At 41.1% G+C, this 22,869-nt stretch overlaps 1 protein-coding gene across 1 annotated transcript in view; it reads right to left on the reverse strand.

Annotated features, from left to right (window-relative positions):
- The window catches only part of LOC126172883 (uncharacterized), a 116,217-nt gene extending 93,749 nt beyond the window's left edge, over positions 1–22,468 (reverse strand). The window contains exon 1 of the mRNA XM_049920914.1: positions 22,321–22,468. The gene's annotated coding sequence lies outside the window, so the exon portion shown is untranslated. The remainder of the gene's footprint in view (positions 1–22,320) is intronic.
- Positions 22,469–22,869: the final 401 nt, after the last annotated feature.

Below are 22,869 nucleotides of genomic sequence, written 5' to 3' on the forward strand. Positions count from 1 at the left end.
CTGATTCAGTACATAGAAAAGTCAAAGTAATCTTCGGTGAAACTAAAAGAAAGGGAGGTAACATTAGAATGCGATGGAAATTGCACTGCGTATGCAGAGAACAGAGCTGATAGCTCTAAACAGTACATTGAAGGCCTCTACGAGGGAGAAGATTTCTCTGACGTGATACAAGAAGAAACAGGAGTGGAAACTGAAGTGTAAACTGAAGTGTTAGTATTAGAATCAGAAATTAAGAGAGCTTTGGAAGACTTAAGATTAAATAACGCAGGAGGGATAGATAACGCTCCATCAGAATCTCTATAATCATTGGGGGAAGTGGCATCTAAACAGCTATTCACGTTGGTGTTTGGAATGTATGAGTCTGGCAATATACCATCTGACTCTCGCAAAAACATCCACACAGTTCCGAAAGCTGCAACAAATGACAAGTGCGAGAGTTAACGCATTAAGAAGTTTGACAGCCCATGCATCCAAGTTGCTGACAAGTATAATATACAGAATAATGGAAAAGAAAGTTGAGGATGTGTTAACTGATGATCAGTTTGGCTTTAGGAAAGGTAATGGCCTCTCTGGGAGAGGCAGTTCTGACGTAGCGGTTGATAATGGAAGCAGGAGTAAAGAAAAATAAAGACACGTTCATAGGATTTATCGACGTGGAAGAAACTTTCGACAATGTCAAGTGGTGCTAGATGTTCGCAGTTCTGAGGAGAAAAATGGGATAAGATATAGGGAGAGACGGGTAATGTACAACACTTCAAGAGCCAACAGGGAATAATAAGAGTGAAGGACGAAGAACGAAGTTCTCGAATTAAAAAGGGTGAAAGATAGGGTGTAGTCTTTCGCTTCTATTGTAGAATCAATAAATCGAAGAAACAATGATGGAAATAAAAGGAAGTTTCAAGAGTGGAACTGAAATTTAGAGTCATAGAATATCAACGGTTAGATTCGCTGATGACATTGCTGTCCTGAGTGGAAGTGAAGAAGAATTACGGGATCTGATGAATGAAAACAACGTCTAAAGAGTACAGAATATGGACTGAGAGTAAATCGAAAACAACGTCTAATGAGTCCAGAATATGGATTGAGAGTAAATCGAAGAATATCGAAGGAATGAGACCTAGCAAAATTCGATGGTCATGAAGTAGATGAAGTTAAAGAATTCTACTCTCCAGCAGAAAAATAACCCATGGCGCACGGAGCAAGGATGGCATCAAAAGTAGACTAGCACTGGCAAATAGGTCATTCTTGCCTAAGGCAAGTCTGTAGTATCAAACATAGGCCCTAATATTGGGAAGAAATTTCTGATAATGTACGTTTGGAGCACACCGTTATATGATAATGAAACACGGACGTAGACTGTAGGAAAACCGCAACAGAAGAGAACTGAAACCTTCGAGATGTGGTGCTACAGACAAATGTCGAAAATTATGTGAACATAAGGTAAGGAATGAGGAAACTGTGGGCAGAATCGAAGACGAGAGGGATGTATGGAAAACACTGAGAAGAAGAAGGGACAGGACGATAGTACATATGATAAGACATCAGCGAATAACTTCCACGGTACTAGAGTGATCTGCAGAGGGTAACAACTGTAGACTGGAATACAGCCAGCAAATAATTGAGAATGTATGATGCATGTACCACTATGAGATGAAGAGGTTGACAGATGGAAGGAATTCGTGGCGGGCCGCATCTTTAACCACATGAATTGAGACCACCGATGGTTAAATGCCGCTACGAAATTCAGCATCTACATCTGCATCAGTACTCCGCATGCCACCTAATGCTATGTGGTGGAGGGTAATTCTCGTACCACTAACTTATGCCTCCTTCCGTGTTCCACTCGCGAATGATGTGTGGGAAGAGCGATTGTCGGTAAGCCTCTAATTTCTCGAATTTTCTCGTTCTGGTCATTTCCCGAGACGTATTTGGGTATAAGAAGTATGTTTTCTGACTCTTTCTGGAACGAGCTATTTCGGAAACTCAATAGTAAACACCTCTGAGACGTTCAACGTCTCTCTTGTGAGGTCTGCCAACGGATTTTTCAGAGACTTTCTATAACGCTATTGCGCGAGCAAACGACCCAGTTACGAAGCAAGTCGCTCTTCGTTGGATCTTTTCTTTCTCTTCTAATAAACGTATCTGGTAAGGGCCCTACACTGACGAACAACACTCGAGAATCGATCGACAAACTGTTCTGTAGACCTCTTCCTCTCTGGTCAATCTACATTTCCGTAAGATTCCTCCTATGAACCTCAGTCTGGCCTCTGATTTTTCTACTATTAATTTTATGTGGTCATATTCATTAAGGTCGCTCTCGATAATTACTCCTAGATATTTCACGTTGGATACTGTTTCTAGCTGTTTGTCACCAACACTGCAGTTGTACGGTAGTGGATTTCTTCTCCACTGCGTGAGCAATATATTACATTTATTTACGTTCACTGTCAGCTTGCTAGAGCCTGCACCATACATCAAAGATATGCAGATCCCCCTGACGATCGATTCTGTTTTCTGATATTACTACTTTCTTATAGACAAGAGAATCACCTGCAAAAGCCTGATCCTGAAACTAACCTTGCATCTGTCGATTGTGTTTCGTTAAGAGCGACGTGTTCAGGTCTACAAGGAAGTCTTGAATAAAGTCACAAATCTGGTCCGGTATTCGGTAAACTCGAATTTTTGCATTAAACGGCAATCAAGGACGTTACAAATACCTTCCTGAAGTTAAGGAGCATGTCACCAACCTGAGCGCAGATATTTGTAGATCTCATGGAGGAACAGAGCGAGCTGAGTTTAGCAAGGTCACTGTTTGAGGAACCTATGTTGATTTTATAGAGGAGAGCTTTGTTCTCCAAAAATATGATAGTAAGTGAATATAAAACATTTTCCTTAATTCAACAATAGATTGACGTCAGTGCTATAGAAGTATAATTACGTGCAGCTGTCCTTCAGCCCTTCTTGAAAACGGGAATGACACGCTCTTTTATCCATTCCTATGTACCGACTCCCATCATTGGTCCAGTGAACTACGATAAACTGCTGCTGGAGGAGGAACAAGTTCTTTCGCATAATTCTCGTAGAATCTCACAGGTAACTCATCTTGTACAGATGCCTTTTCACTAAGCGACTGCAGTTGCTCTTCTTTTCCGTGAACACCTATGTCAATATGCGCCATATCTATATTCGTATGAAGATTCAAAAGAGGGGTCGTATTACGATCTTCCGCGATGAAACAATTTCGGTAGACCGAATTCAGCATTTCGGCGTCTCTCTGACACCTTACCTTTCGAGTCAACTCGGTCGGCAAAATAATGCTTTCAGTGTATTGAACGCTTCTCTCATTGCTCTCCTTACATTCATTTTCGCTTCGTTTAATTTTTGTTTTCCAGCATGATTTTGACTTCTTTTAAATCTGTGATGCTCTCTTTGCTCACGTAGCACTTTTCTGATATGACTATTAAACCTCGGCACGTCTTTCCAATCCATCAAGACCTTGCTCGTAACGTACTTGCCTAAGAAATACCAATGATGGTTTGCAGATTTTTCCATTTGAGCTCCACATCTTCATCCTCAGCACTCGGGATTTGAAGTGGACTCTTCACATACTCAGCAACTCGTATCCTATCAGGCTTGCTAAGTAAAACCATTCTCCTACCTTTCTTAGCAGTAGTTGTAAGCTGTTATCGCTGACGCTATCAGTACGTTATAATTACCCACCTCCACGTTAGCTCTCTTCAAAGGTTTACGTGTGGTTGTTCCTAGGAGATCTAAGACGCTACCTCCACTACCTGTTTTTCTGTTTGTTCGAATAATTTTCGAATAAGACATTCAGAATGGTGTGAGACGAATCCCTGCCTCTGGCACCAGTTTTGATTATATGACTCCCATAGTACACCAGGCACGTTGAAGTCTCGCCCTTTTACAAATTCACGAGATTCTGCACGTTCTCTCTGAAGTGGTCACCCACTAGAGCTCCTGACGGATCCGATTACCGTTTCTGAGCCACCTTTGATGCTCAGCTGTACTCATATTAACCCACATTAGCAATCTATCACAGGCTCGCTAGATGTTTCCGGACCCTTTACTGCAGTAGCTCGTACGGCGTTGATGGCCAACAGTTGCCACCTCTGAAAGTTCGGCCGCCGAGTTGCAAGTCGTTACATACGCCCCATCCATTGCATGTAACCGATCTTTAGGATAAATATTCCAATGTGAATTTACGATTTCGTTGCTATTCACTCTCGGTTTCAACCAACTTTCTGCTCCTGATACTATCTGGCCAATATTATCTATAGTGAACGATACCAATCCTGGGAGCTTGCCACGGATGCGGCTGCAGTTTACTGATTTCATATTAACCTTTTCTGTTTCCGATCTACGAGGAGGAGCATTCTATGAGAGTAATATGGCTCGGCTTCATTCGATTTCGGCAGCAATGCGTCTGTAATCTGAACGACATAAAGCCTTTTTCTTCCGTTTACAAACAAAAATCACATTTGTCATAGGATTGTGCTAGTTAAATCCTGTTCGATATTCAATTTGGTCTGCGCATGAATTATTGTGAATCAGGAGAGCCCTAAACTGTTTAACTGGACATGTCACGGAAAATTTCATATGATAAAGACTTTTCTGGGATACCTGTGCCCAAGACAGATGATTTAAAAGCATTTTTAGCATTTTTACTGCCAGTTTCCCAGGTGTGTGTCGACTTAAATATATTGCAAATTGCACAATGCAGCAAATTGAGAGTGGTAGTGATTTTCTTCTCCTCATTTCTAACTACCACAAATTAATATTAGGTAGTTTTTTGTTAAATGTCAGACTCGACTGGTGAGAAACCTTACTTTCGACAGAAATAGCTACGAATTTCCATAATATCAACAACTGCATTTATTCTGCAGGGAGTAGGAGTTGCAGAAATTTTTGTTTCATTTGTAGCAGCGTCAATATGTAGACCGGAATACAGTTTGAGTATCTCTTCACTGTAGCTTTAAATTTTGTAATGAGTATCTCGGCTGTTCCTGAAGGTACTGAACAATACGTGTTGATATTCTTTTCTGTTTCAGATCTAAATAATATGTGTAGGCATTAACTAAAAGATAAAAAGATTTCTTTTCTGATTTCAAGTTTGACTAGAAAGGACAGTTAATATTAACGTCTGTGAACAAGTGATAAACGGGTAAGGACCGCGTCAGCGCCGTATTTTCAATCTAAAAACTGCTAGGCTGAACCGTGTTGTGGTAAACTAACAGAGTTTTAGATCAGTTTTCGAATTAAAACCATACAAAGCAGCGTTAAGGTAATTAATAAATTCCACAAAAATTTTCTGTAGCAGTTTATGATACAATGACCTGATGATTAAAAAATTTAAAATTTTCATTTGGTGCTTCCGCTTGTCACTTCATCAGTCTTTTGTGTTTTATAATTGTAGATTACTAGCGACCCACACAGCTAAGTAACTACGGCTGGACGACTTGTAGCGCAGTGGTAATAAATATTACACTGAGGTGACAAATGTAGTAGGGTACCTACTAATGTCGTATTGGACCTCCTTTTACTCGGCGTAGTGCAGCAATTCGACGTAGCATGGACACAACAAATCCTCTGCAGAAATACTGAACCGTGCTACATTTATAGCCGTCCATAATTACGGAAATGTTGCCAGTGCACGATTTTGTGGACAAACCTGTGGACCTCTCGATTATGTTCCCCAAATGTTCGATGGGATTTACGTCGGGCGAGTCATTCGCTCGAATTGTCTGGAATGTTCTTCAAACCAGTTGCAAACAATTGCAGCCCAGCGACATTGCGCACTCGCATCCATAAACATTCCATTGTTGTTTGCTGCAAATGATCTCCAAGTATCCGAACATTGCCATTTCCAGTCAATGATCGGTTCATTTGGACCAGAGGGCCCAGTTCATTCAATGTAAGCACAGCCCACACCACTATCGGACCACCAGCGTCTTGGACAGTGCGTTGTTGGCAACCTGGGTCCGTGGTTTCGTGGGGTCTGCGCCACACTCGAACCCTACCATCAGCTGTTACCAACTAAAATCGGAATTTAACTGACCAGGCCAGATATCCCTGTCGTCTAGGGTTCAACTGATGAGGTCTCAAGCCCAGGAGAGGCGCTGCTGGCGATGCCGTGCTATTAGCAAACGCACTCGCATCGGTCGTTTGCTGCAATAGCCCATTAATGTCAAATTTCGCCGCTCTGTCCCAAAGGATACGTTGTTGTACGTTCGACATTAATTTCTGCAGTTATTTCACGCAGTGTTGCTTGCTGTTAGCACTGACAATTCTACCCAAACGCCGCTTTCTACACCGTTAATTGGAGGCCGACGGTCACTGCGTTGTGCGTGATGAGAGGTAATGCCTGAATTTTGGTATTTTTGCCACACTCTTGGCCCTATGGAACTCGGTATATTGAATTCTCTAACAATTTATGAAATGAAGTTATCCCATGCGTCTACCTCAAACCGCCACTGCGCTTTCGAAGTCTGTTAATTCCCGTCGTGCGGCTTTAATCACGTCGGAAATCTTTTCACATGAATCACCAGAGTCCAAATGACAGCTCCGCCAATGCGCTGCGTTTTAATATCGCTGTCCCACGACTTTTGAACCTCAGAGTACATACACAACAGTGACGACCGGTCAGGGGTAGCAACTGCTGCCACACGTCACCAATATTTTTAACTTGTCACTATTTGAAAATGTTTTTGTATATTACTTTGTTTTCTGGTTATTACGCCAAACGTATTTCCCTGTTTTGTATTGCACGGAACTCTCTTGTAGCTGGAGCTGTGTAATTCTGACTAGGGGAAATATAGTTGGCTTCTTTTCTCTCAGCTTAACCTCGAGGATGGAGAGGGACGTCGAACGTAATTGCAACCGTGAGGTCGCTTGTTTCAGTTTGTGTTTGGATGGAGCATGCGGTGAGGAAGATGAAAATTTTATCCACAGCAGCTTTGTGTTTCATACTGTAAGGCAGTGATTATCCTATGCGTGGAGCATTTTCCGTATGTAGTATGTTTAGTGCTGCATTGTAAGTTTAAAATGTCGGCGCCCCACTGAATCTCTGCAAATATGCGCTGTAAAAGAAGTGAACCATTCAGATAAATTTTGGATCAGGTTTTTATAGCAATGATGAAAGATTTCAATACTGTAAAAGAAATCACTGTTTGCCTTTCAATACCGGAAAATTTGAAGAGTACGAAACGTTATTTTTTTAGTGCATTTGACAACCTGAAAAATTTCTTTGGGCCTGTATTCGCCAAGAAACAAACTAATCTCTGTGCCTATGAGACGTACAGAAAGATTTCCAGCAGAAAGATGTTAAAAATGATAAAGACATTTTTACAGGTACTTCTAAACTACCGTCCTCCTTTATCCGATCATCCCTTCCACTAAAGGATCTGTGACACTCAGCTTGTCTTACCTGAAGGGAATATAAATATACATTAAAATCGTTTTACCCAGCGCACAAAAAGCAATGCATGCTGCTCAGGAAATGTGGTTAAAATACAAAGTCAAATCTATACTCTACTAAACAAGAGCTAAATCACGAGTTACATACTCAAAATACAAAGAACGTGGGCGTGTTTATTCAAATACAGAGGCACGTAAACAGGCAGAATAAGGCGCTCCGGCCAGTAGCGCCTATACAAGACGACAAGTGTTTGGCGCAGTTGTTAGATCGGTTATTGCTGCTACAATCGCAGGTTATCAAGATTTAAGTAAGTTCGAACGTGGTATTATAGTCGGCGCACGAGAGATGACACACAGCGTCTCGGAGGTAGCGATGAAGCGGGGATTTTCATGTACGACCATTTCACGAGTGCATAGTGAATATCAGGAATCCGGTAAAACATCAATCTCCCACATCGCTGCCTCCGGAAAAGATCCTGCAAGAACGGGACCAACGACGACTGAAGAGAACCGTTGAACGTGATACAAGCGCTACCCTTCCACACATTACGGCGCAGTTCCATGCTGGGCCATCAATAAGTGTCATCGTGCGAACTATTCAACGAAACATCATCGAAATGGGCTTTCGGTGCCGAAGGCCCACTTGTGTACCCTTGATGACTGCACAACACAAAGCTTTGCGCTTCGCCTGGGCCCGTCAACACCGACATTGGACTGTTGATGACTGGAAACATGTTGTCTGGTCGGACGAGTCTCGTTTCAAATTGTATCGAGCTGAGGGACGTGTACGGGTATGGAGACAACTTCATGAATCCATGGACCTTGCATGTCATCAAGGGACTATTCAAGCTGTTGGAAACTCTGTAATGGTGTGAGGCGTATGCAGTTGGAACCTCTGACAGGTCTAGATACGACTCTGATAGGGGACATGTACGTAAGCATCCTGTCTGATCACCTGCATCCATTCATACCCTTTGTGCATTGCAACGGACTTGGGCAATTCAAGCACGACAAAGCGACACTCCACACGTCCAGAATTGCTACAGAGTAGCTCTACGAACACCGTTCTGAGTTTAAACACTTCCGCTGGCCACCAAATTCCCCGGGCATGAACATTATTGAGATTATCTGAGATACCTTGCAACTTGCTGTTCGGAAGAGATCTCCACCCCACCGTACTCTTACGGATTTACGGACACCCCTGCAAGATTCATGGTGTCAATTCCGTCCATCTCTAGACACTGCTTCGATGTCGTGTTGTGGCACTTCTGTGTGCTTGCGGCGACGACACACAATGTTAGGCAGGTGTACCAGTTTCTTTGTCTCTCCAGTGTATAAGACCCACTTACAACTTGCAGATTCCATTAATAATATGGCAGTTTTCTCACATGGTAAATAAAGTTGCACGGCATACAAAAACTTCTGTACAAAGAATGGAATCAGTTCATGGAAGAAAGATTAGCCAACTCAAAATACTCCCGTCGCAACACAATGACTTTACACACAACCAAGAAAAATGCACATAAAAATTCTACCCACCTTACACACCCACAATCAAACAATAAAGAGAGACAACTCTTAGAGAAAGGATTAAAATGCAATATAAATTCAGAAATAGATGAAGATTACATAGAAAGCCTGATAAAGAAGCACTAAGTGCATTGACAAGGAAGATAGGAACGAATACAGCAATGCCAACATTGGACTAACTAGAGAAATAGTGAAGGAATGAAATCCGTAATATAATAACTAGTATGAAAACACAAGAACGCAAAAATAACAAAAACACAGAATCTGCAACACTGAGGAAACTTAGCAAAAAATTCTAAATGAAAATGATAGCATTTAAAAAGCAGACAAGGGGAACACAGTAGTACTTATAGACAAAGAACAATACATTGAAAAAGCACAATAATTCAACTCACAAAATAACGTTACAAAATTAAAATCAGACCCAACAAACAGATTCCAGACAAAAGTAAAAATCACTCTGAAAAATATAGACATAATACTGGACAACATGGGGAAAAGAAAACTGACATACATTAATCCCACAGCACCTGTCCTCTGACACATACGAAAGATCCAGAAATTGAATCTTCCTGTGAGGTCAATATTGGATTTCATAAAATCCCCACTGACAAGCTTGTGAGATACATGTTACAATTACTGTCTGAAAATTTCAAAGTACAGGAAGACAAAAATTGGTTCAAATGGCTCGGAGCACTATGGGACATAACTTCTAAGGTTATCAGTCCCCTAGAACTACTTAAACCTAACTAACCTAAGGACATCACATACATCCATGCCCGAGGCAGGATTCGAACCTGCGACCGTAGCGGTCGCGAGGTTCCAGATGGTAGCGCCTAGAACCGCTCGGCCACTCCGGCTGGCGTACAGGAATACAGAACCATTAAAAACACTAAACAGCTAATACAACAAATAAAATATAAAAATGACAAGCACAGTAACACTCCTCTCAACTAATACTGAAAGCATGTATTCCAACATACCAGTACCACAAACAACAGAAATCATAGATAAGAACATGAAAACTTATAGTCAGCTCCCTGATGTACAGATTAATGAAATACATTAATAAAGCTCATACCATAACAGAATTACAACACAATAATGAATTTTATTTACAGAAGGATAGATTATCAATGGAGTCCCCATTTTCAGGGGTCTTATCAAATATTTTTGTAAACCACATTGAACAGATCATTTTCAGAAAAATAGTGGTAAGAGAATACAACATGTATATTGGTTCAAGTGTGTAATAGATGAACCACAAACAAAAACTGAAAAACTACATAATGAAAACAACAAGGTACTTAAAAGTATAAAATTGACAACTGAAAGAGAACAGAAGAACCAAATTAACTTTCTGCATATAACAATCAAACAACAAAACAATAAGCACATAATTGAAATTTTCCGTAAGCCCATAGCCCCAGACATTATCATTCACCAATCCTCGAACCACCCATACTCACAACAGCACACAGCAAAATGGTAACATAGTCACAAATATAAACAACAAAATTAAAAGCAAAAAGCACCAAACTAATAAAACAACCTAACAGAACCAAACCCAAACAGTCAATACCATAACAACTAAACTGAATAATCAGAAAAACATAAAAGGAAACATAAGATGGTACACAATGACATACAAATACAAAATCACACATAAAATCACCAACATTTTCATATAACAGCGAATAAAGCATACACAACAGTCAATTCTATACAAATATAAAAAACCAAAACTGACAAAAAAAACAGAGAAATATATCAGAAAGCAGGTATATACCATCTACAGTGCAACACTTCTGATGACAGTTACACAGGACAAAGAGTTAGAATATTTGATGTCCGATACAAAGAACACATGGAAGCCTGGAAGTATGGGACAAATCACTCCACATTTACAGAACATCTAAGAGATCACACCTACAAACCAACCACTAGAGAAGAAGACACGAAAATAATTAGAATCAATAATAAAAAAACACCTCCTAATCCTGCAGGAAAATTGCCACAGTCAGAAAACCAAAGCAGAAAAGAGAACCCAGTTCAGTAATAAAGTATACATGACAAACAATTCATTATTTACACTAATAAAGTAAATAATAGAATAACACTCCCAAAGAGGATTATTATCATAGTAATAATAACACTACTCAAGACCTGTTTATTCATTTATACGTGAACCACTCCACAGAACATTTAAACCAAAACTCAAATCAGCTTATACCAAAGCTTGCAAACACTGTCTAACATCTGTTACATTCATATTCAACACTCTACAATTGAAATCACCAATTGCCCCCCCTTCCCACCACCACTACCACAACCACCACCACCCCACACACACACACACACACACACACACACACACACACACACACCGAGAGGGAGAGAGAGAGGTATTCATGAATAGACGTTACAGACTTCGTTAGATTGGCAGCTTGTAGGTGAACCAACCAAACCGAACGAAACACATAATGGACTCACCTAATTTACTTCTTTAAAAGCACAATTTCAAAGAAATAGCTATAAATAGTGGGAAAGAATTAACAGTGCATTGCACCACAAAGAAGGAGGAGAAACATGGTGAACAGTGTGAAAGGAAAAGCTCGGAATATAAAATTATGCTTATATTTCGGAGACGAAGTGGTGGCGCTGCCTCCAGAGCACATCAGAGGAAACACAGATGCCAACAAACTGCAAGTAATTACTTATTTACATAAAAACCTGACGTGAACTGTTTGATAATCTAGAAAAACAAAACTGCATCGTTCTAGATCCCACTGAAGATGCCTTGGAGTAAAATAAGGGTGAAGTCTGGTAAAAACACATTAAGTTGCAGCAAGAAAAGGCGGTTTTATTTATAAGGTAGATTTTTTTTTTTTTGAAAAATGAATTCCTTTTTATTTTTGATCATATCTTAAACGCTGGGGAGAGGAATGGGAGAGGGCGTCACATCAAGATTTTGCGCCGGTTCCTAAATGCCGTAGATTCGGGGGTGGCAGGGTGTATCGCTTATGTAAAACGAATTCTATAGATTAGTACAGATTTGACAGTTCATTTATATACTTCGACATATTTATACATTTTAACACAAATAAACAACAAATGAGGATGCGTAATATAAAGTTAGAACAATGTCGTTTCTTTAAAGTTTTTTCTGGACACTTCGTTCATCGATTGCAATTCATCGAAAACGTTCAGCTTCTAATTTGAATATTAAAAGAGCAAAAATCTTGTTGGAAATATTTCACAGAATTTGCAGAGTTTCGATTATTACATTATTTTGGGTAATTGTTTTATGTTCTATTTAGACGTTTTAGTATGCTTTTTGGTCAATTTTTTGTCACTGCAGTACTACTCAGGGCATATTTGTTTGGCTGTGGGGTGCCCATTATACAGAGATACCCCAACGTAAAGTAATACTGGTGAAACAAAGCTGTCTAGAAACATACTTCAGTGGCTTCAGAACCCTTGCGAACACCCAGCAACACTTGCCAGGTATTTAATGCGGCAGTTAAAACTGCACTTACGTCGTAGCTCGGATATTAAGTGCATGTTTTAATGCGTAAGTACAGAAACCTTGAACGTCTGGATATCGGTAAAGAATAATATTTCTGAAAAAAGCTTCGAAGTTACCGGAGAATATCATCTTAGGAACAAAGGGTAAAAATTTCTCCGATCGGGCACGAATAGAAATTATAGAAGTGGCCATTCCCACAACCGGTACTTTTCGATCCCAAAAATTATCGTCTTTCGTGGTTTCGACAGGAACCACCCAGGAGGTAATGGTGCTTCTATAAGCCGCTTAATGTCCCCCTAGAACTTATCTAGGGCAACAGAATAAACCGATTTGCTCAGTCTGCCTTATATTCTAAGATAGCTACAGCATGCCTCATCTTCTGATAGGTATATATAAGGTCGCTACGCTATGGGCAACCAAAACACTTGGCCCCCATCTCCGTAATTAATGGCACCTGACATATGACCGCCTATAAAATTCCGTTTTCGGGCGCGGCAGTTTGGAATATATTGATACCATACGCTGTCGTACACGGACCGATTATTAAGATAAGCGAGTAAAAATATGTCTTTCTTTTCTGCTAGCTCTTCGTCTAACTTCTCACGGAGGAGCCGCAACCGATACACAAACGTTGCTCGTAAATTGGTCCATCTATTAACGGAAACCGTTTCAATATGTCTGCAATAGATGCCGAGGTTAGTCATCACATACAGATGCATAGATACGAAAAAACGTAAAGAAGGGTTTCATTGCAATAACAGCACTACTTTGCTTTCACGTTGCCATCCGCCATCCGCCTACTGTAGTTATAATAAGGATAGCAGTGGTATAATTAGAACGACCAAAAATATTTTTGCATATGGCCGTTTGATCGCGCTATGACCCCACGACTGAGTAGGCTATCTGTCAGATGCTGTGGATTTTCAGGTTATTTTGTACGTTTCCCTCTAACAAACAAAGTTTTCCGAAAGGGATCTTCAATAGTTACAAATCTACATCTACATCTACATTTATACTCCGCAAGCCACCCAACGGTGTGTGGCGGAGGGCACTTTACGTGCTACTGTCATTACCTCCCTTTCCTGTTCCAGTCGCGTATGGTTCGCGGGAAAAACGACTGTCTGAAAGCCTCCGTGCGCGCTCTAATCTCTCTAATTTTACATTCGTGATCTCCTCGGGAGGTATAAGTAGGGGGAAGCAATATATTCGATACCTCATCCAGAAACGCACCCTCTCGAAACCTGGCGAGCAAGCTACACCGCGATGCAGAGCGCCTCTCTTGCAGAGTCTGCCACTTGAGTTTGTTAAACATCTCCGTAACGCTATCACGGTTACCAAATAACCCTGTGACGAAACACGCCGCTCTTCTTTGGATCTTCTCTATCTCCTCCGTCAACCCGATCTGGTACGGATCCCACACTGATGAGTAATACTCAAGTATAGGTCGAACGAGTGTTTTGAAAGCCACCTCCTTTGTTGATGGACTACATTTTCTAAGGACTCTCCCAATGAATCTCAACCTGGTACCTGCCTTACCAACAATTAATTTTATATGATCATTCCACTTCAAATCGTTCCGCACGCATACTCCCAGATATTTTACAGAAGTAACTGCTACCAGTGTTTGTTCCGCTATCATATAATCATACAATAATGGATCCTTCTTTCTATGTATTCGCAATACATTACATTTGTCTATGTTAAGGGTCAGTTGCCACTCCCTGCAACAAGTGCCTATCCGCTGCAGATCTTCCTGCATTTCGCTACAATTTTCTAATGCTGCAACTTCTCGGTATATTACAGCATCATCCGCGAAAAGCCGCATGGAACTTCCGACACTATCTACTAGGTCATTTATATACATTGTGAAAAGCAATGGTCCCATAACACTCCCCTGCGGCACGCCAGAGGTTACTTTAACGTCTGTAGACGTCTCTCCATTGATAACAACATGCTGTGTTCTGTTTGCTAAAAGCTCTTCAATCCAGCCACACAGCTGGTCTGATATTCCGTAGGCTCTTACTTTGTTGATCAGGCGACAGTGCGGAACTGTATCGAACGCCTTCCGGAAGTCAAGAAAAATAGCATCTATCTGGGAGCCTGTATCTAATATTTTCTGGGTCTCATGAACAAATAAAGCGGGTTGGGTCTCACACGATCGCTGTTTCCGGAATCCATGTTGATTCCTACATAGTAGATTCTGGGTTTCCAAAAACCACATGATACTCGAGCATGTTCTAAAATTCTACAACAGATCGACGTCAGAGATATAGGTCTATAGTTTTGCGCATCTGCTCGACGACCCTTTTTGAAGACTGGGATTATATATAATAGATATATATAATAGAAATAATAGTTACAAAAAAATTCGATACGTCGTGCCTTTTCTGATTTGATTAGCACTGAAGTTAACCAATCAGACCGTTGCTCGCTCCAGTTCAAGCGGCCCGTCGGAGATGGTACCGCCAAACAGTCCTTTAGTTTGGTTTCGTAAAATCGAACAAGTGAGCGATAAAAAATTGCATATGGGTCGGTAGTAAGGACAGAACTTGAGCCAAAAGCTGAGCAGTACCGTGCGCAATCATTTACGCTATGAGAACAACTGTCACTGATTGCACCTTGCGGGACACTTGAATTTATGTGCGCAACGGCCAGATTGGCTAACTTCAGTGGTAATTGACTCGTAAACTACCTAAGGTATGGAATTTTTTAAGACTTATTTCTCAGCACAACCTGCCCTGCAACACCATTACAAGTTCTCAGATTGTTTCTGACCGTTCTGCATATATGGATCCCGATTTGACGCAGCATCTATATGAATAATCCGCAAGCCAGCTGACGGCGTGTGCCGGAGGATACTTCTGGCACCACTAGCCGATCCTACCTTCGCTATTCCACTCGCATATAATGCGTGGGGGGAATGATTGCCGGTGAGCCTCTGTATTAGCTCTAATTTCTCGAATTTTCTCGTTGTGGTCATTTCGTGAGACATGTATGGGTGGAAGTAAAGTGTCGTCCCACTCTTCCCGTAAAGTACTCTCCCAAAATTTCAGTAGTAAAACTCTGCGTGACGCAAAACGCCTGGTTTGTGTCTGCTGTTGCAGTTTGCTGAGAATCTCTATAACACTCTCGCTCCGAATAAACGATGCCGTGACGAAAAGCCCAACATGGTAACGGTCCCAAATTGATTGACAGTACTAAAGAATCGTCCGAACAATAGCCTTGTAAGCCACTTCTTTGGTCGATTAATTGTGTTGTTGTTGTTGTTGTTGTGGTCTTCAGTCCTGAGACTGGTTTGATGCAGCTCTCCATGCTACTCTATCCTGTGCAAGCTTCTTCATCTCCAAGTACCTACTGCACCCTACATCCTTCTGAATCTGCTTAGTGTATTCATCTCTTGGTCTCCTTCTACGATTTCTACCCTCCACGCGGCCCTCCAATATTAATTGGTAATCCCTTGATGCCTCAGAACATGTCCTACCAAGTATAAGTAGGGGGAAGCAATATATTCGATAACTCATCCAGAAACGCACCCAACCGATCCCTTCTTCTGGTCAAGTTGTGCCACAAACTTCTCTTCTCCCCAATCCTATTCAATACTTCCTCATTAGTTATGTGATCTACCCATCTAATCTTCAGCATTCTTCTGTAGCACCACATTTCGAAAGCTTCTATTCTCTTCTTGTCCAAACTATTTATCGTCCATGTTTCACTTCCATACATGGCTACACTCCATACACATACTTTCAGAAATGACTTCCTGACACTTAAATCTATACTCGATGTTAACAAATTTCTCTTCTTCAGAAACGCTTTCCTTGTCATTGCCAGTCTACATTTTATATCCTCTCTACTTCGACCATCATCAGTTATTTTGCTCCCCAAATAGCAAAACTCCTTTACTACTTTAAGTGTCTTATTTCCTAATCTAATTCCCTCAGCATCACCCGACTTAATTCGACTACATTCCCTTATACTCGTTTTGCTTTTGTTGATGTTCATCTTATATCCTCCTTTCAAGACACTGTCCATTCCATTCAACTGCTCTTCCAAGTCCTTTGCTGTCTCTGACAGAATTACAATGTCATCGGCGAACTTCAAAGTTTTTATTTCTTCTCCATGGATTTTAATACCTACTCCAAATTTTTCTTTTGTTTCCTTTACTGCTTGCTCAATATACAGATTGAATAACATCGGGGAGAGGCTACAACCCTGTCTTACTCCCTTCCCAACCACTGCTTCCCTTTCATGTCCCTCGACTCTTATAACTGCCATCTGGTTTCTGTACAAATTGTAAATAGCCTTTCGCTCCCTGTATTTTACCCCTGCCACCTTTAGAATTTGAAAGAGAGTATTCCAGTCAACATTATCAAAAGCTTTCTCCAAGTCTACAAATGCTAGGAACGTAGGCTTGCCTTTCCTTAATCATTCTTCTAAGATAAGTCGTAAGGTCAGTATTGCCTCACGTGTTCCAGTGTTTCTACGGAATCCAAACTGATCTTCCCCGTGGTCGGCTTCTACTAGTTTTTCCATTCGTCTGTAAAGAATTCGTGTTAGTATTTTGCAGCTGTGGCTTATTAAACTGATTGTTCGGTAATTTTCACATCTGTCAACACCTGCTTTCTTTGGGATCGGAATTATTATATTCTTCTTGAAGTCGATTAATTACGTTACCTTAAGGTTCTTCCTATGAATGTGCGTCTCATTCAGTTTTTCCTAGTATTTATAGTATGTTGTCATTACACTTAACCCGAGAACACTAAACGCGGGAAATGTTAAGTTGTTACTAAATCATCGTAAATTTACTATTCCATTTGTTACTCAGAGGAAGTCACAATTAATAGTTTATGCAATAGCGACTACAATTATAAGGTCTCCAATGGTATGTCACTTACAAAATAAGTACAAACTATCCTGTTTTACACCTTATACTGACAATACCAAATAGTCCCAAATATTTTACTGTGGTTACTGCTCCCAGCATTTTGTCATCAGTAATGTATGTAGTTCTAAGGTAGTGGATTTGTGTTCCTACGTACCGCGCAGTACGTTACATTTGTTTACGTTGAGGGTTAACTGCCAGTTCCTGCACATCTTCTGTCGGTCCTTCTGCAAGCTGACACTGTCTTCTACCGCTGCTATGTTCTTTTAGACAGCCGTATCATCTACCAACAGTTCTATAGGGCTTCCGATGCTTTCTACTGATTCATTTATATACATTATACACTATGGGCATTTCGCGGTTAGATTCATTGCTGCGACATATGGTGTTTGTGATGTGAAAGAGCGAAACGACGGCCGGGGACGGGAAGAGCACCGATCATAAATGTCCTGTGCGCAAGAGTTTCGTAAATTTGCTGTGGACAATGTATTCGAAGAAATTGATGCGCAGCTGTGTATATCGAACTGTATGACGTAATAGATCAGGGTTCAGTTGCAAGTTACGACACTGGGATGCCCTCGTTAGTTTTTATTGCAAGTCACGTCAGCCTGTGTTATCTACTGGCTAAAATATCGATCGCATTTTTTTCACTCATTCCCAGTAACAGTTCAAGTGTTAACGCTTACCAGCGTATGCTTCCGATACTAAATTGGTTTCCGAACCACTGTTGACGCCTCCGGTAAGACCGAAAAGTACTTTTTCCATAACTTCGTTTTTATTACTCGCGGATCACCTGCATTAGATTAGTAGAAACTACGTCATTGACCTGTGGTAAAAATAAGAATTCGAGTGACTTTACGCTTTCAGCTAAGGTATCTACTGAAAATCCGAACAAGAATGAATTGAAGAAAGATTTTCGATACTCTTAAATTCAAAGGTGTTCTTTACAGAAGAACATCTTTGATAGATTGTCGCTGGCTCAGGAGAAGTTTGAAACGAAGACGAAAGCTGCCATGGATAATATTTTTTCTGGAATTTCAACTTTGTATGTTTAGAATCGGTGATCAGAATTATCGGATAAAAAGAATAAGAACGCCGTGATATAGCGCCCAATAAATTCAATAGTTTGAATGATAAAGCGATAGGCTTGGATGACAGTCATGTGCAAAGGATGATGAATCAAAGGGCCAGTTATTAAAATAGCTCATTACTGTTAAGTTGATGCGAAAATATTTTGTGGACTTGTATCAATACAGTCGATTACGAATCACACACCATGTTATTATACAGCTTAATATTGTATAGCTGATGGATATTAAAATACACGATCTACGTTGCCTTATTGCTGCCTTGTCTGGAGGCAGTTAAAAAACTGAATTCCCATCACTGAGTAGCTGTTCCGTAAGTGACAAAAGTCGTTTTTGAAACGTAGATACTGACGAAACCTGCTTGTATTAGGTTTCACATGATGCTGAATGGTTGCTTGTACTTATGCTGACATACACTAGGGGTGATAATATGAATGGCTGATTGCATCATGTGTACTTTGCGCATCACAACACGTACAGTTGAAACATTTTCTACTTCGTTTTTTTTAATACTTGCCTGTAAGAAGTTATGGATGAGAGGTTATAATGAGAGGTTACAAACATGATGCGTTTTTATACCCATTAACTTTACAAGGTGGACCCGAAATCCGACGACAATAATTTGCAGGCTGTTCAGTATTTTGATGTAATGGATGATGGCTGTTCACTGTTGGTTCGCACAGCAGTTGCTTTACGTTTGATTTCTAACCCACTTTTACCTTTGTATTTGTATTGCACTGAAAAAGCTTCAGAACGGTGAAAATGTGGACGATATGAGCTGTGAGTAATTATGAAATAGACTTCAAAAATGCTGTAACGTTGCTCAAAAATATTTGATGGTTTTTGAGAATTTCATTATTGTTTCTTGTTATGGCAGTTATCAGGATTATCCCTTCACCTTACGACCTTATAAGTAAAAGTAACTTGTTCCCATTACAAGTGATAGATGTTACAGGAGTCGTGTAATGGTCGTTACAATAAAACAACAGTCAAGAGAAATAAAATGTAAACCTCCGAAACATAAAATGGCGGACTAAAAAAAAGGAAAAAAGTAAATAAACCACAGCATGAAAAGTCTGTTAATTCCTTCGAATGCTGTTCCTGCTGTGAAGGCAGTAAGAATATCACAGTACTTTTGAAGCTGTACGTAAGTACTGAAGAGACAAAAGCCATGGGATAGCGATGTGTACATATACAGTTGGCACTAGTATCGCGTACACAAGGTATAAAACGGCAGTGCGTTGGCGTTGCTGTCATTTGTACTGAGGAAATTCATGTGAAAACGTTTCCGACGTGAATCTAGCCGTACGACGAAAATTAACACAATCTGAAAGTTGAATAGTAGTCAAAGCTAGACGCGCAGGACATTCCATTTTGGATATCGTTAGTGAATTCAATATTCAGCGATACACAGTGATAAGAGTGTGGCGAGAACACCAGATTTCACGCATTATGTCTCACCGTGGACAACGCAGTGACTGATAACCTTCAGTTAACGACGAAGAGCAGCGGCGTTTGCGTAGAGTTGTCAATGCTAACGGACAAGCAACATGGCTTGAAATAACCATAAAAAATCAGTGGGGGCATACGAAAAACGTATCCGTTGGGACAGTGCGGCGAAATTAAGCTTTAATGGGCTATGGTAGCAGACGACCGACGCGAGTGCCTTTGTTAACACCACGACATTACCTGCAGCCCTTTCCTGGGCTCGTGATCATACCGGTTGGATCCTTGACGGCTGGAAAGCTGTGGCCTCTTGAGATGAGCAATGATTTCAGTTGGTAAGAGCTGGTGGTATGTCTCGACTGTGGCGCAGACTCCAAGAAGCCATTGCTCGAACTTGTCAACAAGGCACTGTGCAAGCTGGTAGTGCCTCCATAATGGGGAGGGGGCGGCTGTGTTTACACGGAATGTACAGGGCCATCTGGTCCATATGAACCGATCTGTGACTGGAAATGTTTACGTACGGCTGCTTGGAGACCATTTGCAGCCATTCATGGACTTCATGTTCCCAAAGAAAAGGAATTGTGATGGATGACAATGCGCCATGTCAGAACACTCTGGACAGTTCGAGAGAATGATTTGGCCAGTCAGATCGCCCGGAAGGAATCCCATCGAACATTTGTGGGACGTAATCGAGAGGTCAGCTCATGGACATTTTCGGGGTTATTGACGGCTAGGGAAGCATCGTGGTTCAGTGTTGCTGCAAGGACCTTGCAACAACTTGTTGAGTCGCAGCCAGGTCGAGGTTCTTTACTACGCCGGGCGAAAGGAGGTCCGAGACAACATTAATAGGTATCCCGTGACTTCTATCACCTCAGTGTGAAAACGGCATCCTCCATGTTAGAATGATTCGATATTACAAACCTTTTGACTGATGTGAAGGCATTTTCACAGTAATAAATCAACTAGGGTATGAATCAGAATAAACCTTTTTAGATAACCTTTAGCACCTGTATCCGTGACTGCAGTAATTCATCTGCTGATATTCTGGCTGTAAGCCTTGTGGATTTAATACTGAATCGTATCAATAGCTGAGAGGGAGGAAGCAATGTTTGTATACAATGCAATGTGTACTACAATTAGTTGAGAAAATTGACAGGGAGTAAAGGTGTACGTTAATAGAACCAAAAACGTACTAGGAAACGTTTTTGGGTGGAAACTTTCCAATGGCGAAACCATTTCCCTTGTAGGTACGTTAGTGGTTTCAAACTGGATAAATATGTACGCATTTCTATCCTTGGACGAGAAATATCGAAACTAACTATATGAGTCATTTATGAATATACACTTGTCCTCCCTGCCAGCAATATGTCTTTATTTTTAGCTTCTAGTGACGCGTTTCTGATTTGTGGCATAAGAATAAAATTTGAAACGGAATAGAGACAGTTACATTATAAGGAGTCGGTGGAGCTAAGTGACGTATCTTGAACATCGATATACAGCGTCTTGTCGCTTACAATCAATCCATTACAACACCAATATTCGAACTGCCTTAGCAGAACAAATGCTATAAGGTAAAAACTCTTTTCCACTAGGTGCTGTTAATGAGAGCATCAAAACGCATATACCAACAGACTTGTCTCCGACTTGTGAATGCAAGTATACGCATTATTAAATTTCAATTATATAAAAAAATTAGTACACGAGTTGTGAAGAGCATAAAAGTTACATCTCAGTGCAGTTCGGATTGAAGTGTAGGAAGCAATTTTGTCAGAAGTTTGGTATATTGTTTTGCAGCTAATTTTCACAAAATGCTTGATGAAGAAATCATAGGGTCATTCACTTTATATTTTGATTCTTTGAACTCAGTTTGGTCAAACACTTTTAGTTAAGTTAAACCAATACGGTATGTTGTTTCTGCTTTTGCAGAAAGCTTTTGAAGCTATCGGTAATTATGTTAAAAAGTAATTAATTCTTTCTTTTCCGAATATTTAGGGCTGAAATAAGATTTAGAAACGCACTTTTGTTACAGAGGAATTTTAAAAGAAAAAGAAACCCATTACCGTGATCGCTAGATACATATTTACCAACACTCCAATGCAAGTCAGGTCTGAGGGAGGAGGTGACAAATGGTAGTTCACTTGTGTGGAATAATATTCTGGAATCGATCTTGGCTCCTTTGAATACACGCCCGGTAGATAACTGAATATCCTGTCCTCGGAGGAAACTCAAATCACAGTTATAGTATTGCTCCGTCACGAGCTACTGGAGACCATAGGGCCCTTATACCAAAATAGTCATGTCCCTGACCAACGAGATTCTACTTGCGGAATACTGCTGCACCCATTAAGGCGAAAACGTTGCAGTCCGTGTACAGAATGTGACAGACAGAGGCAGCGGTGTCTAGTACTCACGGACGGCGTCGCGGCGTGCGAAGGCAACTCGGCTGGCTCTGGTGCTCCTCTTCTGGCCTCGTGTGGGAGGGACCCTCTATTGGCGAGCGGACGCTGGCGGAGTGCGTTGTCGCCGGCCGAGGCGAGCGCCGCGCCCGCCGAGGATGAGTCGTCACGTGTCTGGGAGGAGGAGGAGGAGGAGGAGGGAGGGGGGCGGACCCAAGAGCATTCGGGCAGCGGGGGCGATCCCACGAGGCCGCGCTGCAGGACACACGTACCGCAGATGGGTGCCACATTCCGTAGAGACAGAGGGAAATTTTGTTATGCGGCGTGGCGGATTTTTTAAACCGAGCTTTAAGTTGCACTGACGGAAAAAGCAAAAGCAACACTAAGAAGAAGTTGTGGGTCATGAGCAAATGTTTGTAGGCGTGTTGCTGCATCTGGCGAATGGTGTCAATCTAGATCAACCGCCAGTCACGTAACAGTGCAACTAAAACCGCCACTAAGAGAATGCAAATCAGGTTTGCTTTAAATACACGCTGTAATGGTCGTGAGCATTAGTTACGTTTG

Source organism: Schistocerca cancellata, chromosome 1, assembly GCF_023864275.1.
Source record: "Schistocerca cancellata isolate TAMUIC-IGC-003103 chromosome 1, iqSchCanc2.1, whole genome shotgun sequence".
In the NCBI taxonomy this organism is placed as follows: domain Eukaryota; kingdom Metazoa; phylum Arthropoda; class Insecta; order Orthoptera; family Acrididae; genus Schistocerca; species Schistocerca cancellata.